This window comes from Sciurus vulgaris (assembly GCF_902686455.1).
Source record: "Sciurus vulgaris genome assembly, chromosome: 2".
NCBI classification, from domain to species: Eukaryota; Metazoa; Chordata; class Mammalia; order Rodentia; family Sciuridae; genus Sciurus; species Sciurus vulgaris.
Window position 1 is genome coordinate 144,017,081 of NC_136462.1, and position 24,293 is coordinate 144,041,373.

General features: G+C 40.3%; 1 long non-coding RNA gene across 1 annotated transcript; it reads right to left on the reverse strand.

Annotated features, from left to right (window-relative positions):
• Positions 1-465: 465 nt before the first annotated feature.
• LOC306654729 lies at positions 466-23,881 on the reverse strand. The gene is made up of 3 exons (XR_013762041.1): positions 23,533-23,881; positions 7,857-7,917; positions 466-3,355 (listed from the first exon to the last, which is right to left on the reverse strand). It is a non-coding gene; the product is annotated as an uncharacterized lncRNA (long non-coding RNA).
• Positions 23,882-24,293: the final 412 nt, after the last annotated feature.

Sequence of the window (24,293 nt, forward strand, 5' to 3'; positions counted from 1 at the left end):
AATCTGGGTCAAAATTTGTCACTTGCCATTCTTGATCTCCATCTCAGCTAAAACTGAAAAGGCTCATTTTCACATGCAGTTAGACATGTCTTTTATCTCTTTGGGGGAAATTCCTAGCCATTATCTTTTTGAATATCGCTTTTCCCAATTTCTTTCCCTCCTTTCCTCTGGAACTTCCACTGCACATGCCTTGGTCCATCTCCTTCTATGATCATTCTTCTCCAATGTCTCACTCTCTCCCTTTTTTCCTATCACATAATTTTTCAATGTGACATTCTGGATAATTTCCTCAGAACAATTTTCCAGTCCACCATTTCTTCAGTCCTGTTTAATATGCTGTTTAAGCCATCTACAGATGTTTTTTAGATTTTTCAATGACTATTAGTAATTATTCAGTTTAACTTTATTATTTTCCAAATATGCCACTACTTTTTTCCTAGTGTTCTCTTTTTTCATTATAGTCTGTGGTTTTTGTTTGTTTGTTTTGTTTTTGCTAAAACCTATTGAGTTGTTTTAAATATTATGGTGTTATCATCTCTTTCAGATTATCATACAATTTCAAGTCATTAAAATGCTAATCCTTCCTTATATTGTGCTTATTGATTGACCCTTATAGTGATTTCCTTATGAGAGTTGTTATAGTGAAGATCCCATGCACCTGGGTTATTAAAATATCCCTGCAGAGTGGTTTTGAATTTGTTTCTGATAAATACTCTGGAGAGTTCATTGGTCTGAGACCATTTCTATTGATGGTGCAGTTATAGAACATTTGGACTCAACACTCACATGTGGCACAGGAATGAGCTTTCAATTTTTCAAAGACTTTTCTCTATCAAGAACATTAGACAGAAACAAGTGCCCTTGCTCCCCCTGGGGGAAATAGGAAGTTTTTCTAATCTCTTCTTGTGGAGAAGGCAGTCTTCCCCTGAAATCGGGTTAAATGCAAGAGATTCAATTCTGTTGCTTTGTGTCATTTGTCTCCTGTTCCTGGAAGGGAATTCAACAACCCACCCCCAATGCCAAAGTTCCTAGGACCCATATCAGAGTCAATGTATACCTGAGTCACCGGAGCATTGGCTGACACACCTACTGTTCTCCCTGGGAGCACTTGCTCCATTTGTCCCATCTGGTGATTTTCATTTTTTTCTTCAAATTTGACTACATTTTTTTTCTCAATGATTTGTTTTGAATTTTTTCAATAAGTGGAAAGAATCATGCTATAGGAATTGTATTGAGAATGTGTCCCCTAAAACTTCATGTGTTGAAAATTTAAACCCCAAATTTGTATGATGATGGTATTTGTAAGTATGACTTTTGGGGGGTAATTAGGAGTAGATGAGATCATGATGGTGGAGCCCCCATGATGGCATTAGTGACTTTCTAAGAAATCATAAACCTATTTTCTTTATAAATTATCCAGTCTCGGGTATTTTGTTACTGCAACAGAACAAAAACAAATATTATGCTCAACATCTGTACACCATTCTAGATTCACCTAATATTAATTGAAAAAAAAACCAAAATATCTGGATTCTTCTTTATTGCCTGTTCAAGTCTTTTGTCAATTTTTTTTCTATTGGATTTTCTTTATTGATTTATAGTGGTTGGAGATGCAACTCATTAGTCAATTAGATGTAGGCAACTCTTGCCTATTTTCACTCCCTAAATGGTGTCTTTTGATAGAAGATCTTAATTAATGCAGTTAGTTTCATTATCTTATTCCTTCATGACTGATTAATATTTTTGTTCTTCACAAGAAATAATTTGGTACATTTATATGTTTATCCAGCATTTGATACATTTTAGTAGGGAGGAGGTAAACATCACCTCATTCCAGCATTATGCCAGAGCCCTATAATATAGATTGTAAAAGGAAGCAGCATAAAAAGAAAAATCCAGTCACAGGATTTGTTATGGTTTAGATGGAGTGTCCCTCAAAAGCTCACGTGAGAAACAACACAAGAAGGTTCAGAGGAGAAATGATTGGGTTTTAAGAGTCTTAACCCAATCAGCGAATTAATCCCCTGACAGGGATTAACTGAGTGGTAACTAAAGTGGTAGGGTGTGGCTGGAGGAGGTGGGAACTGCAGCGAGGCTTGTGGGTATATATTTGTATCTGGCTGGCGGAGTTTTTCTCTCTGCTTTCTGATCACCATGTGAGCTGCTTGCCTCTGCCACACTCTTCCCGCATGTCATTCCAGCCTCACCTAGAGCTCTGAAGAATGGAGTCAGCCATCTGTGGACTAAGACCTTTGAAACCTTGAGCCCCTAAATAAACTTTTCCTCCTCTAAAATTGTTCTGTTGGGTCTTTTAGTTGCAACAGTGAAATAGCTGACTAAAACAGGATTGAACTCTGACCCCCATGGCACCATCTACAGTATTTTATATTTTTTAAAATTTCTTCATCCCTACTGTTTAGTTTAACTTTGTCTTCAAGTATTTGTTTACCCCAATGTGCATCTTAAAGTCAATTAATTATTAATTACAGTTTCCCAGATGTTTTATGAGACTTCAAATTCACATCAGTTAATGAGAAAAACATTTTTATATATTTTTATTTGTTCTAATTAGTTATACATGACAGTAGAATGCATTTTGACACATCATACATAAATGGAGTATAACTTTTCATTCATCTGGTTGTACATGATGTAGAGTTACACAGGTCATATAATCATATATGCACATAGGGTAATAATGTCTGATTCATTCAATTAACATTCCTACCCCCTCCCCTCCTTTCACTCCCCTCTATCTAGTCCAAAATATCTCTATTCTTCCCCCTGACTTATTGTAAATTAGCATCTGCATATCACAGTAAACATTCAAACTTGGTTCTTTGGGATTGACTTATTTCGCTTAGCATGATAGTCTCAGTTCCATCCATTTACCAGAAAATGCCATCATTTCATTCTTCTTTAAGGCTGAGTAACATTCCATTATGTATATATACCACAGTTTCTTTATCCATTCATCTGTTGAAGGGCACCTAAGTTGGTTTCATAGTTTAGCTATTGTGAATTGAGCTGCTGTAAACACTGATGTAGCTGTGTCACTGGAGTATGCAGATTTTAAGTCCTTTGGGTATAAACCTAGGAATGGGATAGCTGGGTCAAATGGTGGTTCCATTCCAAATCTTCTTAGAATTCTCCATACTGCTTTCCAGAGTGGTTGCATCAATTTGCAGCCCTACCAGCAATGTATGAGTGTACCTTTTCCCCACATCCTCACCAACATTTATTGTTGCTTGTATTCTTGATGATTGCCATTCTGACTGGAGTGAGATGGAATCTCAGTGTAGATTTGATTTGCATAGAAATACATTTTTGATATTTTTATATTCAGATGTATTTCCTAGAAGGGATAGGGAAATGGGTTGCCATTATCTGAAAACAAAAGTCACTTCACTTCTGGGAACCTCATTTGTTTATCAAAATGATGATCATCAAGCTTATTATCCACACTGAGCCAATTTGATATGGAAAGACAGTACTCCCATACACTAGTGTATGAGAACGTTGTTTCTTCTATCATATGATTTCATTTTTTAATAGTCTATTCTCTAGTGAAAACTTCAGTAATTCAGATAAATTTCAGGAAGAATAATATGGGTCTGGACAGGCTCATGTTTCTTTTTCTTTTTCCCCAAATTCATATAATCACACATCTCTAGCCACATAGCTCGACCATTATACCAGTGAGAGGGATGACTCTGGGTCTTTGGGAGTAGCCCCTGACCCTGGAGTCTAGGCCCAGGATGCTCCTTGGGAATCCACACTCCCCCAGCTCCTAGATCTTTCTGCTGCACTCTCACTAGCCCAGCCTGTCAGCAGCCATTAAATTTCCTCACATATTCCTATGAAATAATATTAATTGAAAAAAAAAATTAAAGAGGTACCAAAACAGGCCAGAACAGAAGAATCCTGGAAGCAGACCCACCCTCATATAAATGGCAGCTTAGATCTCTAGTGAGATGACTGGGGAAAGAAACACAATCTTAATGGTACTGGGACAACTGACTTCATGAAGAAAATGGCAAATTAGGCCCTACTACACATAACCCAAATTGCAAATGTAAAATCAATATTTCTAGCACTTTTGGAAGAAAATATAAGACAATGGCCAGGCGTGGTGGTGCACCCCTGTAATCCCAGTAACTCTGGAGGCTGAGGCAGGAGGATGGCGAGTTTGAGGACAGCCTCAGCAACTTAGCAAGACCCTGTCTCAGAATAAAAAATAAAGAGGACCAGGAATGTAGTAAAGCTCAGTGATAAAGTACTCCTTTGCTCAGTCCCCCTTACTGGAGAAAAAAAGAAAGGAAATGCAAGGGAATGTAATTGTATGATGGTATAGTAGGAAAGTACTGCATAAGGCACAAAAAAATACAAACCATAAAGGGAACAATTATTAAGTTTTTATAAATTAAAATTATAATCTCTGCCTTAAAAAAGAGTCCATAACAAAAAATAACCAGCTACTGATAGGCACATAACCCACAAAGATGAATCAACTAAGAAAAGAAATCTCGCAGAATAATAAAATGACTAAAAAACCCTGCTAAACTTGGACAGAGACTATGATTCAGGAATTTATATAAACAGAAATGAAAGCAACTAATAAACATATCAAAAGATGTTTAGGGGAAATGCAAACTAAGACAATGACAAATTTTAATTTTATACCCATATTTGGCAAGAATCTGATAATACTAAGTGTTTGTGAAAATGTCAAGAATAAGAAATTATTATTAACTGCTTGTTGAGGTGTAAATTGGTTCAACCACTTTAATGAACGACTTGGCAATACTTAGTAATGTTTAAAACTGCTTTTCCTCAACTCAGAATTATGCACTGAGGAACAGAGTGTGAAATTCACATATTCACAAGATACCACCTACAAATGTTTATTGCAGCACTGTTTCTAATAATAAAAATAAACCAATTTTTCCATCATTTGGGAAATAATTAAACTGTGTAATGGGATACAGTACACTAGTTAAACATCAGTGGATTGTAACTTAATTTATAAAAGTAAATTGCAGAAAAAGATAATAGGCTGCCATGTATATACATTTAAAGACAAAAACAATACCAATACATAATTTCAGATATTCTAAACACTTATTTAGAATATCTGTGAATTTAGGTATTCTAAAAAGTATTAAAGTAGAATGGAAATTATACTTCAGGATAAATGCTTACTTGTGCAATAAAAAAGAAAGAAAAATGGAGTGAGGAGTGATTGTATGTATCTTTGACCTGAGTTTTTCTATTTTCCTTCTGCAATTCCAGTTACAAGTGTGTCAGACCATTTGATATTGTCCCCTAGTTTTTAGGTGCTCTCAGGTCTTTTCTTTTAATTCTTTGAGTTTTAGGTTGGGTAATTTCTAATGATCTTTCTCAAGTTCACTTATTCTTTCCTCGATAATATAAGGTTTCCAGGACTGTTATTTCTTCATCTCTTTTACCTCATTTTTTATTTCTAGCAATTCCATTTGACTCCGATATCTTCCACCCCTCTACTGAAATTCCCTATCAGTTCATGCTTCTTATCTAACATTTTCCACTAGAATCTTCAACTTATCAATACAGTCATTTTAAATTCCCTGATAGTCTCAACATCCAGGCAGTCTCTCAGTTTGATTTTGTTCATTTTTTAACAATTTTTTTCTTATGTGCATATACTATAATTTTTTATTGGATGATGGACAGTGTGCAGAGAATAGTAAGCTGATGTAAATAGTATTTATGCCAGAAATGGGCACAGGTCTTTTCTTATTAGATCATCGGTTTATGAGGTTGAATGAGTCTAGTCAGGAAATGAGGGTTTGAGTTTTGTTGTTGCCATAGTTACCAGTGGATTCAAATTCCTCTACTGTAACCTTGTGCTTGGGCGGGGAGGATGCTGGAGGGTTTTTATCAATGTTTCTGTACTGCACTTAGCTTTCTGTGTCACACGGGATTTCCTTCCACACCCTGTCTCTTCCACAGTGGTAAGCTACTGTCATGGGTGGGGACGGAAGAGGGCATTCTCTGTTGTGGGGAGAGGGACTTTGTTGACAGGGCAACTTCTATAGCCAGGGCCTTAGAGGTGTGACTTTTTTTGTGATCCTGCCCCTGTTCCTCTTGGCAGTCAGACTCTGCTATTCTCTGTAGACGGCCTTACTCAGAAGTTAGTTTCCTGACCTTTCCCTCCCAGTAAAAGGTCACTAATTACACAGGTATAGAATTTGTGCTTATAAATGTTTCCCTGCAGCAAAGAGGATGCTTTCTCCCCCTTCCATCAGTGGGTCTTCTCTGACCCATCCAAACAATGGGTCTTCTTTTTGGTGCTTCCTCTCAGTTTATTGCTTTCCTTCCATCGCTAGTTGCTTTTGTTCCATAAGGAAAAGGTCCCAGAGTGGTGACAGTCTCCTCCCTCCTGCAAATCTTGGCCACCAAGAGAAACTCCTTCAGGGTCCCTCCTTGCCTCAGTCTTTCTTATGAGCACCCAATAGAAGGCCATGCAGAATAAACTTCTAATGAATGTTAACTCCCCTTGTGTCTGGAGAGCTCAGTTTTCTATAAAGTCAACAGTAGCCTTTATTCAGTCTTTACCAATTTATTAAAAATTTAGTTGAGGGCTGGGGTTGTAGTTCAGCACCATATAAAAATAAATAAATAAATGAAATAAAGGTGTTGTGTCCCTCTACAAATATGTATATATATATATATATATATATATATATATATATATTTTTTTTTTTTTTTTTTTTTTTTTTTAGTTGACTTCTTTTACCTACTAATATGGTACCCAGTGTTTCTCCCTCCTGTGACTGGCATAAGGGGAGCCATGCCTGTGTCCTTTCTCTCCTGGGAGGGGCCTATCTTTCCTTGGATTACAAGCTTCTTAGTCTTTTTAAAGAGAGAGTCAGGACTGGGGATATAGCTCAGTTGGTAGAGTGCTTGCCTGGCAAGCACAAGGCCCTGGGTTTAATCCCCAGCACCAAAAAAAAAAAAAAAAAAAAAAAAAAAGAGAGAGAGAGAGAGAGTCATTCCTGTGGTGTACAATGTGGATCTGATTTCTGGAGCTCCAACGACCACCTTAGAAACATAAAGACAATCCAAGATGGCAGAACAAAGAACTGAAAGTTGTGTTCATAATGATAATACTATAGAAATGCCAAACCAGCTTTGGATGGACAACCTACAGATGGATTTTTTTTGGGGGGGTGCTGGGGATTGAAATCGGGGGCACTTTACCACTGAGCCACATCCCCAGCCCTACTTTGCATTTTATTTAGAGACAGGATCTCACTGAGTTGCTTAGCATCTCACCATTGCTGAGGCTAGCTTTGAACTCAGAATCCTCCTGTCTCAGCCTCTCGAGTCACTGGGATTACAGGCGTGTACCACTGTACCCAGCTTACAAATGGATTTTATGTGAGAGAAAAACAAATGTCTTTGTTGTCTAAGTTGATGTTATTGCATGGGATGAAAGGGAATCTGCACCAAACTTAATCTACACTGCTACACTTGGTGAAAACTTATTTTCTGTGTGTTTGAATTATTTCATGATTTAAATTTTAATTAAAGCAAAATTGCATGTGCTATAAAAATATCAACAATATAAAATTACGCATTGAAGAAGAGAAATATTTTAAAATGTTAACCTGGTTCTCTCTTGATAATGGGATTATGTGTGTGTGTTTCTTTTGTCTTTGTCCATGTCTGTTCAAATTTTTCATTTGAGCATTATTCATTTAAATTTCTGTTGGTTCTACTGAAGTGTGATTTTCCTGCTTTGTTGGCACCGGTATATCATTTCTTCTGGGGTGCTTGGAGGAATCCTTTATCATTCAATGCTTTCATAGTACCTCTCTCTGCAGTTTTCATCTGTCTTTGTGGTTCATCTCCTGATCACATGGTAGCTCCAGTCTGAAACCAGAATTGCCAATAAATAAAGATGTGAACTTCCTTTTCTTTCCCTCTCTCCCCACACTTAATACTTTCTGCTCCTGTTCACCAAGGGGGAGATTTTTCTCCCAGCCAATGATCTCCACTCCCATTAGGATTCCCAAAGAAATCCTGGATCTTTTAGCTGTAGCATTCTTTTCCAAAGCTCTTGTGATAACCATTAGGCACTGAATTAGAGACCTTAATCAACATAGCCTTGTGTCCCTCAGAGACCAATCACCACCACCCCCTTAGATTCTGAATGATCTGATACTGCAGAGTACAGTCATTAGGAGTATCCAAAACCCTGGAGGTTTTGTGCAGTCTTTATAAATTGTCTAGACCTAACATTTAGTTGTCTAGTGCAACAGTGAAAAATCACCCCAAAACTTAGCAGATAAAAACAACACACATTTGTTGTCTTGTGTTTTTGAGGGATTAGACATCTAGGCACTGCTTAACTTGGTCCTCTGCTTCAGAGCTTCTCCCAGGACAGAAAACAAGGTGACAAAGCAGGGCTACAGTCAACTCAAGGTCCAAGAGGGGCAGGATGGCTGCAGGTCCAGACTCGCCCTGTGGTTAACAAGACTCAGTTCCTCACCTGCTGGTGGGCTAAGAGTCACAGGTCTTTACTGGATGGTGAATGGAAGTCACCCTTGGTTCTGTGCCACACAGGTTTCTCCAACATGGCAGCTGACTTCATCCAAACTCACAAGTCAAGAAGGCAGGAAAGAGGATGAGACAGTGGTAGCAAGAGAGGGATTCTGACAATGGAATTGTATAATCTATAAAGAACAAAATTGTGTCATATGCTAGAAAATGGATGGAACTCAAGAGCGTTAAGTTAAGCAAAATAAGACAGATTCAGAAAATCAAGGGTCACATTTTTCTCTTATATGTGGAAGCTAGAGAGGAAAAAAAAAAAGTGTGCGGGCCGGGAATCACATGAAAACAGAAGGAAGACCAGTAGAGTAGAGGAAGGGGATCAGGGAGAGGGCCAGGGAAATACTGGGGAAAGAAATTAACCAAATCATGCTATGTACATGTACAAATACACAACAAAGAATTCCACTATTAAATACAATTATAATGCAACAATTAAAAAGAAGAGAGAGGGGTTCCTAGAGAGGTAGAAATCACAGTATTTTGTGACTGAATCAGGGAAGTTACATACCATTTTTTTTTTTTTTTTTTTTTTTTTTTTTTGTCCTATTCTACACCTGAGAAGCTGGTAAGACACATGGGAAGAGAATACACAGAGGAGTAAGTACCAGGAATTAGGGAGCACTGGAAGTCTGCCAACCACACTAGGTCTCACCTCTAGTCCCAAAGTCCTCACCACAATTTTTCCAGGAGGCCCAGAAGGTTTCAGGGCACTTGGACTCCAAATGACCTCTTCTGCCATCCCTGGGTTCATATGCGGCCACCCAGACACACTCGTTGCTACTTTCCAAAGTTGGTCTGTCCTCTACTTGACACACAATCCAATTTAGTTTGGGCTTTCAGAGAACAAAAATGGCAGACAGACAAAAGGAAAGCTTATCTGAAGTCAAAGGCTTTAAGGATGCTTCTGGTTTCCAACAGAAATTCTACTCCCTGGTAAAATAAAATCCTTATTCTGCTTGTCCAGTACACTTGACCCAGAGCCCAACAAAGGGTATTCCCGTTCACACTCACTGAAGCCACACTGTCTTCCTGAAAGAGCTTTCTTGGCCCTAGGCTGAAGCTCAGCTCCTACAGAGGGACTTAAAAGGAAACAACAGTTCTTGGTCCAGAGCAATAAAGAGACGAATGAGTCATAACAGTCTAGATTCTCCCCCAGCATAAGCAGTTCCGTGAATCGTCTCTATAAAAACCCTGCCCTTCCATCCCAAGCTGTATTCCAAGTGCCAAAACCTTCCATTCAAGAGGTTTATAACTCAGCCCTGTGCTCAGAAATGTCACAGCACATAAGAGGGCCTTTGATCTCTGGCCATACCCAAGCCCATAGTCTGCAGCGAAGCGTGGTTTGATAACTATCTAAAGAGAAAAGTGCTTTGGTTTCCTCTCATCTATTTCTATTCTACTTTTAATAAGCTGCTTAGCTTCAGGCATCTGCCCTCTGCCCTCCAAGCTCCCATCTGAACCAGAAGTAAAACAGGCCAGTGGTTATGTGCTTTGAGAGCTTTTAAACTAACAATAATGGTAGTAAATACTTTATAAAGGGCTTACTGTGTGCCAGGCACTGTCCTCAGCAGTTTATGTAGGCTATGTGATAAAGGAGGTTTGCACAGATGAGGAAATGCAAGCACAGAGGGCTTCAGAGTGACTAACTCTCTGACAAAGTCACAGAGTCAACAAAGGGCAGGGCCAGGATTTAAAACCAAGCAGTACATCTCCTAAATACACCCTGAACCCTATGCAATGAAAGTGAATAATATCTGCCACAGAATCAGGGAAATATGAAGTCAGAAATGGTAGTCCCTACCTAATAAGGGAGACACTTTGGAACATACTCCTTAGACCTAAAAACATGTTCTTTTTCCAGGTACTGCTTAGAAGTCCCTTCAGGAAGAAGATTGAAAGTGCAAATTCTTATACTAAGACAAAACTTTCCGTGAGTTTTCAATGAATGCAACTGAACTGTGGGCCCCAACTCAGACTAGACTCTATCAGAAGCAGCAGCCCTCTTGGGTTGAGTTTTTCTTCTGTGGAATATAAAGCCATGAGGGAAGGATGTGGCTCAGGAATAGAGCACTTGCTGAGCATGTAGAGGCCCTAGGTTCAATCCACAGTATCGCAAAAACAAAAACAAATAAACAACAACAACAAAAAAAAAATGGCAGCAGAAATACGAAAGTTCTATTGCTGCCCAATTGCTGTATTAAAATATGCCAGGCATGGTGATGCACACCTGTAATCCCAGAAACTAGGGAGGCTGAGGCAGGAGGATCACAAGTTCAAAGCCCACCTCAGCAGCTTAGCAATGCCCTAAGCAATTTAGCAAAACCCTGTTTCAAAATAAAAAAGGGCTGTGGATGTGGCCAAGTGGTTAAGTGCCCCTGGGTTCAATCCCTAGTACCAAAAATAAAAATAAAAAGATTCTCTATTTGTCTGAGTTGGAAACCTGTACTTTTTAAAACATGTTTTCATTAAGTGTGGATAGTCACAAAAAATGGCTAGGTCAGAAGATAATGATGGTTCATAAAATAGACCTAAAATCTATCAGTTCAAACATGCCTGTATTCAAAAATTAGTTATTCAGAATTAACCCCAGAATTATTTTTATGAACAAACAGCTATAATAGTGAAAGCTACTTTCTTTTCTCAGTCCATGTCATGTGATAGATCTAAGCTTCCTCCCCAGGAACAGGGTGGGCATGTATGTTCTGCTGTTGAGACCACTCTGTCAACCAAGCTAATGTGATTGCTTTAGGGATGTTCACCAACCCTAACTGGACCAATAAAAGCCCTCAGATTTCTGCTGGAATTATTGAGAAAGAGTTCTTTTAAGACTGGATTTATTAAGCATGGAAAATTCAAGCCTGTAGCTGCTCCAGGCCACCCTACTGGGGAAACCCCACCTGAAAAAGAAGCAAATAAAGAAGAAAAGCAGATAGAACAGCTTCCCATGATTTCATTAGGGCATCTGGATCCAGCTATACCTGAATCTCCTTCAGCGCTATGCAGCTAAGTGTGCTTATAAATCTTTGTGTTTAAATCCGCAATTTAGGTTTCTGCTACTTGTAACCTAAGGAGTCCTGACTAGTTCAAAGGAGGAGGTCAACTTTCAGACTGCTCAGATACTACCCGCAGACCGAACGTAGTGTGAAATAATATTCCAAAGAGCTGGGTATTTCAAGGCCACACCCATATGCTGGGTGTGTCTGCTAAAGCAATCTAACAGCCATGTACACAGCTGGAGCTAACTTCAAGAGCTCTTAGGAAGCCTCAAACCTACAGCTAGAGGTCATATAGAGACATTTTGGTGAGATAACAAACAACACACACACACACACACACACACACCCATTAGGCAAAGATACCACATATTTTTTCTTAGAGGAAATAACCATGAGCAAAGTATGGTTATGAGTCAATAACTGACTATAATTAGGGGCTTTCTCCCCAGTAATATCTGAATTAAGGCAGAGAACATTAGAGCAGCCCGGCAGTTGGTAAAGAACTAACCATGGCTTTCTTGATGTTTCCCATGACTCAACACTGAAGAACAGGCCCCTGCAAGCCAGAAAAAACCTTCCTAGGAGAATTTAATGCCTAAGTAATTAGGAGGTTCCTCTATCAGAATCAAAATAATTCTACCTTAGGTCTTCCGCCTGGGGCTTGACATAACTCAAGCATCTGTCCCAGAAATCCCTATCTACTGGGCAATTTTAGGTCCATTTCTACCTCAAACATTTTATTATAATATAAATGATACATAGAAGAGAGTATATAAAACATATACATATACTTTAAAATAATAAATAATAATGTACCCACCAGCTAAGTTAAGAAATACATCACAAGTCACTTTAAAATGCACTATGTGCCCCTCTATAATTACATCCAGCTCTCCCTTACTCCCCAGAAGGACCCATTATCTTGAATTTAACATCGAACACTCCCTTGCACTAAAAAAATAACTGTAGCACAAATGCACATAACCCTAAACAATATGTTATTTCCTTTTGAAGAACTCAGTAGCCGGCATGTTGGTGCACACCTGTAATCCCAGCTACTCTAGAGGCTGAGACAGGAGGATCTTAAGTTCAAGGCTAGCTGGGGCAACTTAATGAGACCCTATCTCAAAATAAAACTAAAAGGGTTGGGAGTGTAGCTCGGTGGTAGAGCATTTGCCTAGCATGCATGAGGCCCTAGGTTCAATCCCCAATGACACATACACCAAAAAGCCTCAGTAACCAGCACAACCCTAATGTGTGAAACAGGCAAAACCAGCACTCGCTTTTTTTTTTTTTTTAAGGTGTGTGTGTGTGTGTGTGTGTGTGTGTGTGTGTGCGCGCGCGCGTATGGTGGTGCTGGGGATTAAACCCGGGGCCTTCTGCATGCTAGCCTGGCACTCTGTCACTGAACTATAACCCAGCCCAATATCACCAACTTTAGATAAAGCTGAACAGGAGTTCATTGCTGGATCACAGTCTCGTTGCAGCTTCCCCCAGTAGGGGAGTAGTAGGGCCAAGACAAGTCAGTGAGTCCCCAATACAGAGAGCTTGCTTTAGCTGGGGCATCAGGCAAGGCACCAGGGTTGGTCAGCAAGCAACACCTAACATTCTCAATGGACTGAGTCCTTTCTATTTCTAATCCCACATTGGCCTTCGCCCTCACCCGCTAGCCCTCCGGAGTAAACAAAAATACAAAAATGCCATGGGGTTGACATGAAGGTCCTCACCAGATCTAAGTAGAGAAGAAGGAAGAAATCTCACCAATATGTGGTCAGTTCCAGCCAAATGAAGAAAATAATATGAAACACAGACACACTGTGTTCAAGTTAAAACCAAAGTAACAGTCCCCGGGGAAGAGGTGAATGACAGCACTTAACTGTCTCTGGAGGCCCCTCTCCAGGTTGGCTACTGTGCAAGCACCACTCCCACTCTGGGACCTTCTCATCCTCCAGGGGACCCTCTCTCATCTTCCCTAGCTGGATTTCCTGATTCCTGTGTCCCCTATAGTCTTCTTTCTTGGTTAATTCTCTCGTTTTTGGTGGGGTACATCCTAATTTATGAGCTTCTTGAGGAAGGTTGCATGAGACATTGGTTTTTGAAGATTTTGCATACCTGAAAGTAGTTTGTCAACTCTCAACCCAAAGGGATAGTTTGGGTGTAGAACTCTAGGACGAGAATAACTTTCTTCCAGAATTTTAAAAAAATCTCTCTTCTATTATCTTCTTTCCTTTCATGTTGCTTTTTTAAAATCCAAAGACATTTTTTTCCCTCAAGTCTTGGCGTTTTTCTCCCCTCCCCTTTGGAAGTTTGTAGTAACATTCATTTCTTCCCAGTTTTCTGAAATTTCACAATATGCACTTTGTTATAAGGTCGTCTTTACCCATTTCCTTTTTTTTTTTTTTTTTTTTTTTTTTTTTTTGGTACCAGGGATTGAACCCAAGGGTGCTTAACCACTGAGCCACATCTTCCACCCTTTTTTGTATTTTATTTAGAGGCAGGGTCTCGCTGAGTCACTCAGGCCCTTGACGAATTGCTGAGGCTGGCTTTGAACTCATGCTCCTCCTGTCTCAGCCTCCTGAGTCACTGGGATTACAGGCATGCGCCACCATGCCCGGCCCAGTTCCCATTTTACTATTTGTTAAACAGACTCTTCTAATCTGGCAACTCGAGTCCTTCAATTCAGAGAAATTTTCTTAAATTATTTCTTTAATGATTTCCTCTTCTTTGTTTTGCCTGTCCTCTCATTCTGGAAATTTACATTATTCAGATATTGAATCTCCAGTAACTTATCCTTTAACTTTCTTATATTTTTATCCTAGTTTCCTTTTCTACATTTTATTCTAAAACTTTCTTTTCTTTTACTGAGTTTTTAATACCATTTGTTAATATAAAAACAGTATCATGTTTTTAATTTCCAGAAGCACATTTTTGTCTTCTGAATACTTTTTATAGCATCTTATTAATTTTGCATAGATGCATTGTCCTCTCATTTCCATCTGAGTTCCTTTTTATTACTTTTTCCTCCCTGTTTTGTCTCTATGCTATCTAAGTTGTTGTTTATTTGTTTTTATCTCAACCTATAATGTTAGAGACTTTTCTCAGATACCTAGTAGTTCTTAGCCATTTATCATGATAACCAGTAGAAAAGAAATGCTGACTGGAAGCTCTCAAAATATGATAAGCCTTATTGACTTTGAACTTCACTGTAGGCATGTACAGTTGGCCTGCTGGAGTAAAACCCTGAACTCAGTATATTTAGGTCTTTTCTCTGGGGCTAATCAATTTCTCAAAGAAGAGCCCGCCTACCTCCTGCCTATAAGTGAGAACCCTGGTAGCCATGTTCTGGTATCCAGCTGAAAGAAGAAGGCAATGGGTCCCTTCACTTTGAATTCAGTGTGCAAAAGGTCACTCCACCCCCACTTGGGGACAAGGTGCACTAGTGTGGTGCTCACACTCACACACCTGAGGGGGACCTGCCCCACACTGCCTCGTTTTATCCCTAGGTACCAAACCTGCTAGAATGGGCAAAAGGCAGTCATGAGTGACAGGACTACTATCACTTTACTGTTTTACTAGCTCACTTCAGTATGACTTTGTGGTTACAGTTTTTCAAGTTCAGATTCTTCTCAACAGCATTTCAATTGCTTTAGCTAATTTTTTCACACTAACCACTGAAAAGTTTTACAATACCCTCCACAGAACCACCTGTGAACAGCATAGGTGAACACTTTCTCCCGCGCAAAGAACCTGTAGCTATAGGTAGGAAATGGAGGACTCCTGGGTTAAATGTTGACTGAAAAGGTCTCTACCACCCATCCCATCTGTAAGTGCTTCCTACTCATTCATTCAAACGAGTCCCTTATAATTTTTTTTTAAAAGGTCCACTTGATGTCTGTCTAGGGTTTTGTTTTATTTTATGTCTATGTATTCCATGCCCAAATACAGGTTGAAAAAACTTGCATGACTGGTCCGTGTTCAAATTACACGTGACAAGAAAGGCCAGGATTATTTAGTTATTCTGCTCCACAAGCACACCCCCACCCACCCACTATACCACTCTGCCTCAAGTTGATTAGCAGTTTCCTTGGAAAACGTCCACTTATATGTTCACAGACTGGATTTTTAAGGAGGAGAAATCATGGACCTTGAACAAGAGGTGAGGTCTCTTCTCACAACTTGTGCATTTCTTGGGCAGGACCTGGGGGTCTTGTATTTGAACTATACCACTGATGCTACCATATGATGTGGTGACTGAGGTATCAGGATGCTCGGTGGGGATTTATCCTGCCAACAATGAGTGTGGCTTCCCAAACAGGTGCCCCAACTGTGATTTCCACTTCCCTCCATGCCCCAGTCAGCCCAATGTTTCTTTAATGTCTGACTTCTTCATTTTCAATTTAGAACAAAAAACAATTGCACTTTCCTCTCAGTTTTGCTTAGTTTCAAAGAATATTATTGGTCGTGAGGCAAGAGGCTCAGTTTGTGGAGTTTCCAAATCCCTGGCTCCTCAAGCTTGGCTATCTGGATTACATTAACAATACAATATATGCCTAGAAATATCTATGAACAGAGCATGTCACAAAAGTCATGTGTATATTACATTTGGGGAACTTGGAATATAGTTCCCCATAGGAAAATTGTATTGTACTTTTTAAAGGCATGACTAAGTGAAGAACTAAATGGATAATGAAGTTCCCAGACCAGCACACAAAAGCCTGTTCAGCTCGTTTTTAACCCACAGTATGCCTAAGTGTAATCCTAATGTTACTATTTTAGATACATTTGGTTATAAGCACTAAATGTTTTGTTTTTGTTTTTGTTTTTGTTTTTATAGGAAGACATTTTTCCAAATGGAAACACCACTGGTGCCTTAACATTGTAAGAAGAGCAAGAGACCTAACATGTATCCTTCCATGCATGAAGCATTATTCAAGGTGCTTTTTTGCACATTAGCTTGTTCTATTTTCAGGAGAGCGCTTCCAGAAAAGCATTAAGGACAATGAATCACAAAATGATTCACAATATTTAGTGCATATTAATATTGTGTTCAAAGGCAGGAAGGTAATAAGTAGCAGAACCAGAATTTAACCCAGGTTTATCCGAAACTGTGCTATATCTAGTGAGAAATACTTTTCTCACCTTACCTTCCTCAATTTATATTCTAAACATTCTCGACTGAGAACAACTTGTCCTCCCCACAGGGTGCAGTAAGAGGTGAAATGGTTGAAGATTGGCACTCTAGAGCAGATGATTTCAAACATGACCAGGCATCCGAATTACCTGGAGTGTTGTCAATCAAGATGCCTGGGCCTTATCCCTTGTACTTTTCATTCTGTAAGTCTCAGTAGTACCTGAGAAATTGCATCTCTGACAAACTCCCAGGTGATACAGATGTTGCTTTGGGAATTCAATAGGGCTTTCCTAATGAGTGCCCACAAAAAGCCAATCCTTAAAGCTATGACTTTCATAGCAGATAACAAGGGATGAAATTCACTTAACTCTTGAAGATCTGTAATTAGGATTAGTTCCTGGAGGGAGCTAGCAGGTGCCTTCAGCGCCATGGAGAGAAAATACAGAAAAGAAACAAATGTTCTCAGCAAGGTTGCCCTCCATGCATAGATTTCATTTTCTCCAAAGGGGGAAAAAAGAATAAACAATACAGAAAACCAGCAGGGAATGTTTGGTTTTGAAGATAGAAGCAATAATTGGACAGGGTAGGAACAGCATGATGACCACAAAACAATTGAGTTTCCCCCATTTTCCCCCAATGCTCTCAGAGAAGCTCAATCAGCCTGCACATATTCACTAAATTCTTAATGTGTGCTCAAATAAGAGTGGAGAACAGATTAGGGTGTGTTTCCTGACCTCCTACAAGTCACAGTGATGCCTCATTTATCAGTTTCTTGAGGAACCAAGCAAGCCACAAAGCAAAATTCCCAAATAAGTAAAACTAATTGCCTAAAGTACATGAATTTTATTTGTCTAAAGTTCATTTTTTATTCTAAAAAATCCTTTTGAAATCTACACACATCTGTCTTGATGATTCTAAGCAAACACTACAGGTATCTGCTTTTAATTTTAAGTAATGACCACAGGACATTGAAGGGGTATGTTGTTGTTTCTTCTTACATTAGAAGGACCTAGTCTGTAATACCAGTAACTCAATCAGGAAGATCACAAATGCAAGGTCAGTCTCAGCAACTTAGGGAGGCCCTGTTCAAACTAAAATTTAAAAAAAATTAAAAGGGCTTGGGTTGTAACTTAGCAGTTAAGTATCCCTGGGTTAAATCCCCGGTATGATAAAAGCAGGGGCAGGTGAGGGGGGGTGCAAATGCAGACTTGATATTTGGGTTGGGGTGGGGTGGTGGAACATGCCTATAGTCCCAGCTACTAGGAGGAGGAGGCAAGAAGATTGCAAGTTCAAGGCCAGCCTGGACAACTCTGTCTCAAAATAAAAATTAAAAAGAGCTGGGGATGTAACTCAGTGGTAAAGTATCCCTGGGGTCAATCCTCAATACCAAAAACAAACAAACAACAACAACAACAAAAATATATATATATACATATATATGTGTATGTGTGTATATACACACATATATGTACATACACACACACACACACACAAGCACACATTTAGGTTCTTTCTATCCTGTCTCAATTGCCACCTATTCCTGCCTTCAATGGTTCCACTTCAAATAGTTCATTTCACCTATTTGCTACCTCTTCTTTGCTATAAATTAGGAAACCCATAGGTTGGCAGAAACAAGCTTAACAGAAAATAACTCTGAGTGAGTATCTTGTAACTTGTCTAGAGCTCAAGTGGGGTTTAAGGTCTGGTCTTTGTGATTTCTTTTCTGACTAGTTCCCAAGTGATGCTGACGCCACTGGTCCAGGACCACACTTTGAGAACTCGTAGGATTTCTCTAACCAAGACTTCCAAGTATACCTATGCTTTGAGAGGATGTTTTGTTCAGGCTTCCCATCCCTTTCCTTGCTCCTTCTAAATCTATTCTCATCTTCTGAAACTATCCAACTAATCAATATAGGATTTTATTCCCTACCCCAACATTTGGGTCACTTTTTTACTGGATGAATAAATAAAGATTATGTAAACACACAGAAGAGATTGAGTATCCCCTATAAACCAGGTACTGTTCAGATGCTTTCATTTGTTTATCTCCTTCACATTTCACACCAGCATTTTGAGCTAGGAATGAAGAATCCACATTATAAGAGGAAGAGAGGAGAGTAAAGAAATCCACTCCTTCGTGGTCATATTTGGTAAGTAGCATAGCTAGGATTCAAGTAAGGCCAACGTGCTTTCCATGAGACCTTGGCTACTGCCCCCAGTGAGAGCAAAGTGAATATTGGGGTGAAAAGAGAGATGGCAATTTGCAATTTAAAAAAGACAAACTCCTAGCAAACAAAACGGCACCTCACCACACCCCCACCACCACACACACACACACACACACACACACAATTCCATGGTAAACTGTGTTCTTTGCTGCCACAATAATGGACATCCTCAGAATCATTTTCACCCAATGACTTTAGTAGTCATCACTAATTAGTTAGAATAGGCACAGAGTACAAAACCATATGTCTTAACTTTGCTTATCTGGAAATTTCATTTGGTGGTATTCCACTTAGAAAGATTCCACTAAGAAAGTAGAAGATGTCATTTGAAAAGGCATTGATAGGTAAGGTTGGGGAAGGTAGACATTCAATAGAACTGACAAATTTTATCCTATCCTTGATCACTGATTCTCACCCAGGGGCAACTGAACCGTTCACATTGACATTTGGTAATATCTGGAGATATTTTTGGTTGTCACAATTCAGGGGTGCTATCAGCATCTAGAAACAGAGTCCAGGGATACTGCTAAACATCCTACCATGCACAGGACACTCAGTCTTTCTCACAGCAAACAATATGCAGCCCCTAATGTCAACAATGCCACCGTTGAAAAGACCCTGTCCTACTTCACAGGCACAGGGAGCAGATGATAGCTCTTGCAGATGTGTGTGCTGCCTCTCCATCACACTGGTAAAATAAAATTTCAGGAACAGCCATCATTGGCTGAGGGTCTGCTTCTGGCTGCCCACACACAGACTAGTTTCAGCCACAGCTGGCTGCAGTAGCCTTTTGTTTCTTCCAGCCCAGAAGACCAAAAGAAGCATAAGATGCTACCCACAGATCCTGTACCAACATGGCTTTTAGCTTTGTTCTCATCACTGCTCTCCAGGTCAGAAAGACAAGGGTAAAGGATATTTTCAAGAAAAGGGAAAGTGAAGGGTGAGGTTCCACAAGAGCAGACCAGAATCTGCAAGGAAAACTCCTCCCCACACACCCGTGGCAGCCAGACTGGTTCTCACTAAAGCTGGCAAGTGTTCTCACAGTCCTTTTGTTCCTATATTAAATGACCTCACTACTCTAAATGTGATGTCCAGAGCAGTAGAATTGGCACCACCTGGCATCTCCTTAGAACTGTAGAACCTCAGCCCTCCCCAGACCTTCTGACTCAAAAATCTGCATTTTAACAAGACCCCCAAGTGATTTGTATGCACATTAAGGTTTGAGAAGCACTGCTCTAAGGTTTCCAAAAAGCAAAATAAAACTGCAAAGTGAACAGCTGCAAAACAGATGCAAAGCTAATCACGTGGCATAACATATGACTTCTCCAGGGGATTTATGACCCTCTGTGGACGGTAGCTTGTAATATAGAAAACAGAAATTTGAAGGAATATATGAAAAAAAAATGCCATGTTATGGCCTTTTAATTGCCCTAAAGGGATCCACCTTGGGATAGAAAAAATGTAGAGCTTGGCACCTGAAACACTATCCAACTACAGCTCTAGTTTGCTTTTTTTCCAATAGGGAACAAAGAATTCATTCTGATCTTCCATGAAATCAGAGATTGATTTGATTGGTATTTCCAACACAGCTTTTTACAATACCAAAATTTTATAATGGGGGGAAGTCAATATGATATGATTTTAAATAACCTAGAAAGTACATTAAGGTGAATGGGTCAGTAGGACTTCAAGTCTGCTCTCAACTTGCACAAATTGACTTGGTTTCATTTATTTAACAAATAAGAGGTATCAGGGTTGTGCAAAAAGAAGGTTCAAGGTATGCAGCAACTGACCATGCAAACTGCTGCATTAGTTAAGTGCCTCCGGGCCCCTGAAAACTGAGGTGGGAAGATAAACAGAGCAGGAGAGGAAGAAGTCCTGGAAGTACTTGTAGGTTAAGAAGCTGGGCTCACTGGGAAATCTGAACCGGTCCTGAATTTTGCCCCGAAGTTGCACAGGATACAGGTCCAGCCTGATGCCCGCACTTGTCTGAAGGACGGTCACGATTCTATCCGGTGAAGACTTTCAGGGAACAATGTCACTCACTCAGTCTTGTCAACTTCTGCTCATGGCTCCAGCGCTGGGGCCTAGTTGAACGAGTTCCGGAGGTCTGCAGACTGCGGAGAGCACTCTAGGAACGGCCGCTAGGGGCCGCCCTCGATCCCTTCACCGAGGAAACGGAAGAGCCGGAGCAAGTCTGCAGCTGGCTTTGTTCAGCCCGGGACACTCCGTTCTCTCCTAACATCCACACACTGCCCCGGGCTCTGCACAGGCCCGCGGGAGATCAAACACCAGCCTGGAAGTTAGAGCTCCCCACGGTCCCTAAATAACCAAGGGAGGGGTGGGTGTCCTGGCTGGCCCCTCCAGTTCCTCCTTTGGATCTTCTCCCAAGCCTCCCACCAGGCAGAAGGTTTTGGTTCCCTGGTAATAGACTCTCTGTCCCTTCACTTCACTAGATTTCAGAAACCCTGAACGCTCATTTGCAGAGAGAGAGAGAATGGACCTAAATACCTCCCAAGCCTTCAGTGTTCAGTCACGCTGCTTCCTTCGCAGAGAGGCCCCTGCGGCCAGGGCTGTACCCAGGAGGCTGGGCGGGGGGTAGACACTGCTAGAACCAAGTTGAGAGAAAACAGCCAGGGGGAAGAAGAAGCAGACGTTTCCAGAGGCTGCCCCGCCTACAAGTGGCCATTGAATTGTTAAGGTCACTGGACATTTTCAGCTGTAGGGTGGAGGACTCAGACAGAATCATGACAAAGCAAACAAAGAAGACAGTTGCTCCTGGAACTTGTCTTGAGAGATTTGAGCCAATTCTGTTGAAAGAGGGAGACCCTGGCACTATCATGGAGAAGAGAAACGACTCGATGCCAGATAGCACGGGGCATACACACACACACATCATATTTCCCCCCATCTTCCCACATACACAGGTAACCACCAGCATTCCTTCTTTTGTTTCTTTATTTGTATACCAGTTAGTAGAGAGCATATTCTAATTTTTCCTTCTTCCTGGATATACTGTTCCATGCCTTGCTTTTTACACTTAACAAAATATCTCAAGAGTTTTCCACACCAGCCCACAAAGTGCTTCCTCATTCTTTCCCTTTTACAGCGTTCCATTACAGTGTTCCTCTGAAAGTATACCATAATTTCATTAAATAGTCTTCTATTGCTGGACATTGAGTCCTTTCCCATCTTTTGCTACTATAAACAATGGTGCAATGAATAACTTTGTACCTACATCATTTTTGTACAAGCCAGAGCCAGAAGCCCACATCTAACTAACTCTAAATAGTTTATGTTCCCTCTCTTCCAAAGTTGACATAGGACTGATTAGATGCCAGCTCTGGTAGATAAATGCTCATATCTCTGTCCCCATCCCCACCTCCTATCTCCCTACTGTCCTTCTCTAGTTATGAAGCCTATTCATATCTGAAACAGCTACAGATTCTCTGAACAGAGAGTTCTTGCCATTTTATCTCTTTCTGTGGTTGCTTCACTTCATTCTTTAAATACCAAGGGTGACTGTAACTGGGCTGTACTGGAGACAAAATCTACAGATGTTGTTCTGCATAAATATGGAATTTATGCTACCATTTGGGTCACACCGCTTCATCCATGTGCCAGGGAAGCTCAGATCCTATAACAGGCTCAGGTCGCAGTTTAGAACTAGAAGGAAGACTAACTAGCAAGAGGCAGCCCGCTGCCGCAGAAGCCAGCATCTACCTCCATTTCTGGCTGTTGACCTTAAGGGACATGAAACAAATAGAGGCAAGGTTAGGCCAAGTTAGAAGGAAGTCTTCCTTCTGGCAAAGATAAAACTGTCACTTAAAGCTTTCATCCTTGTCATCTGTAGCCAGCGTGTTGTCTATTTCAATACTTGAATTCTCCGGTTCACCTCTCAAAAATATCTTCCTTTTCGTTCCTCATAACAGGAGTCATCAATTAAAGAGTATTTAAAAGTCACAAAAAAAAAAGTCACAAAAAACAAATGAAGGCAGATTGTTTTTAACCATGCAACTTTGACTACAATCTACATGGTTAACTGAGATATTGGTTCATTCTGTTTTAGAGGCATTTCCGTTTAATCCTTCCTAGAATGCTTTCTACATGCCAGTCACTATGTTGATGAATAACATAAGGCCCAGGAACTCCTGTCAAAAAGGAGATTCAGGTACACAACAAATATTTTTGGTGCAGCAAAAGAGAAACATTCAAAGGAACAGGAGAATAATATGGGTGAACAAGTATGTCCAAAGGTCTCCTTGAGCTCAGACAAGGGGCACTTAGCCTGGAGTGGGCAGAGAGGAAGAGAGCCAGGCAATTCTTGATGGCTTCTTTGGGAACAAAAAAGGGTTATGAGCCCTGAGAAGCAGGCAGAGAAGGCCAACAGCATGAACAAAGGCCCAGATGGGGGAAATGGTGTGGGGCACTATGACCAAATGTAACTCTAATTAGATACCTGAAAAAATGGATCACAAGCTAATAGACCATATGGAGCAACTCCTAAGGAGAAATTTTAGATAGATTTGAATTAAATCCCACAGTCCTTACCTATTAGCCATTCTTCTGATCTGACCTTAATTAGACTAGCCTTGGGTAAAACACTCACCAAGATCCTCATCTTCAGCTTCAGAAACATTTCAGCAGGCAGAGTTCCAGGCCAGCCTTCCTCAACTGCCTCCGCCTGTCTCTTATCTCTGACCCATGACCATATTCTGCTAATCAGAATAAAGGCCTGAGCTTGCCTTTTTAAAACCATCACAGCACTCTGCACTTGCACAATTCCTCTATCTTTCCTTCCAGCTGTTGACTGTGAAAGGACAAGTCAGTAGCCTTCTGGAAAACCCTATGACAGCTCCTATCCCCTATGAATGGAGACTCACTGGAAAGGACACAATGGAAGGGCTGCAAAGCCCAGATCACTTATAAATTCAGCAACATGCCAGTTGCCATCTGAATAATAACCACCATTGTATCTCTGGATATTGGTTGATCTGCAAGATGTAGCTGAGAAATTAATGTACCAGATATTCTCTTTAAAAGGTAAGTTTAGCCAGACACCATGTTACACACCTATAATCCCAGTCACTTGGGAAGCCTGAGGCAGGAGGATCACAAGCTCCTCCAGCCTTCAGCCTCAGCAACTTAGTGAAACCCTGTCTCAAAATTAAAAAATATAAAAAGGGCTTGGGATGTAGCTCAGTGGTAAGACATCCCTGGGTTCAATTTCCAGTACCATAAATAAGCAGGTTTTATAGCTGGTCTTTCATAAATAACAATGCTGGTAACAATAATTTGCATTTATTTAAAGCTTATGTTCCAGATACTATTCTAAAT